Source organism: Penaeus chinensis, chromosome 37 (genome assembly GCF_019202785.1).
Source record: "Penaeus chinensis breed Huanghai No. 1 chromosome 37, ASM1920278v2, whole genome shotgun sequence".
NCBI lineage: Eukaryota > Metazoa > Arthropoda > Malacostraca > Decapoda > Penaeidae > Penaeus > Penaeus chinensis.
In genome coordinates this window covers 10,272,934-10,274,479 of record NC_061855.1, presented here as the reverse complement: position 1 = coordinate 10,274,479, position 1,546 = coordinate 10,272,934, and the positions used below count along the sequence as shown (strand labels likewise).

The window sequence follows — 1,546 nt, the reverse complement described above, 5'->3', positions numbered from 1 at the left end:
TTGCTCAGCAGAACTCGCTTTTGCTCCCCAGCAACTCTACTGGTGCTAATGTTTGGCAATTTTCCTACTTGTTTGTCAATTTGAGGTATTTTCAACAGTTTGGCATCTGATTTTCCATCACTACCGTTCACTACTTTGGACGGTGCTTTGACTGACAATTCTTTTTTGTTTGTCGCACTACTAAGTTTTGAATCATTTGCTGAATTCACTGATTGAGGAGGCGACTCAATCTTAGATGGCTCTAAACCTGCCCCTGAGGCTGGACCTGACCCTAGTTTTCCTTCCTTTTCTTTTATACTGATTTTTTCTTTTTCTTTTTCTAACCATCCTTTTACTTCCTTTGGTTTTATATTGTTTGTTTCTTTTTCTTGTTCTTTTTCTGACCATCCTTTTACTTTCTTTTCTTTTATATTGTTTGTTTCTTTTTCTTTTTCTTTTTCTTTTTCTTTTTCTTTTTCATCTTTTTCATCTTTTCCTCCTCCTCCTCCTCCTCCTCCTCCTCCTCCTCCTCCTCCTCCTCCTCCTCCTCCTCCTCCTCCTCCTCCTCCTCCTCCTCCTTCATTTGACAAAGTTCTGTGAACCTTATCCACCATTTCCTTTTCATCTTTGTTCACCTGAGATTCATTCTCATTGTCTTTCGAGAGAAGCACCTTCTCCTCTAACTTTCCACTAGTGCTTTTGTCCCCTACCACAAGGGTACTGCTTGACGGCATTACTCCCGGGTGGTGCAGCGGAGCCACCACTGGGGGCTTCCCTGTGGTGGAATGCAGCCATGGCAACTTAGAGCTCACCCATCGAACCTGAAATGGCAAAGGAAATCAGTATAGCTTGAGGATTACCACCTAAAACTGATTACTAAATAACTACCAAAATCAAAACTGTGTAAAGAGTAAATCATTATAACACAAAATAACAAGAGTTACTAAAGCATCTACATAAATGTCAAAAATTTCAACTGAAAAAGATAACATAAACCTACAAATGTAATTAACCTCACACACCTTTGACTCAAAAGTGGCAAGTGTCTCTGCTGAAGTAACATTAACATAGAATAAAGAGTCATAGTTCCTGTAGAAGAGAATGTTGAGGGAGAATTGTGCCATCATCAGCAAAAGAATCACGAGCAGGAAGAGCTTCCAGAACCGTGGGCGACAGACAGGGGCTCTCGTTGACCACAGGGAGCCTCCACTTCCACCACTGGGAATGAACCTCCCGAGACCCCCATCTGAAGGGGGAGGGTACATCCTGCCCCCTGGAAAATGTTAGAGGTGAAATTAGTTAACAAGTGTGTGAAGTCTTTGCAGCATTATATCCTTTCTTATGGTTCATTGGACAAGAATCAATGTCAAAATTATTTTCATTCAACCATCAACAATCTGCACATATATAAAATGATACCAAGCAACTCAGAACATTCCTAAATATTACCTAAATAACTGAAGCTCTGCCCAGCAGACACCTTCTGATCCCACGATGATATACTTCTCTGACAGTATAGTTCCTGTTGTGGATATTCTTTGATCTGCCTTTGGTTTCTGCAATCTTT

The 1,546-nt window shown here is 40.8% G+C and overlaps 1 protein-coding gene across 1 annotated transcript in view; it reads right to left on the bottom strand.

The window, feature by feature from the left end:
• The window catches only part of LOC125045487 (beta-1,4-N-acetylgalactosaminyltransferase bre-4-like), a 3,547-nt gene extending 3,146 nt beyond the window's left edge, over positions 1–401 (bottom strand). The window contains exon 1 of the mRNA XM_047642775.1: positions 1–401. This exon is cut by the window's left edge and continues 38 nt beyond it. The gene's annotated coding sequence lies outside the window, so the exon portion shown is untranslated.
• Between the last annotated feature and the right edge of the window lie 1,145 nt (positions 402–1,546).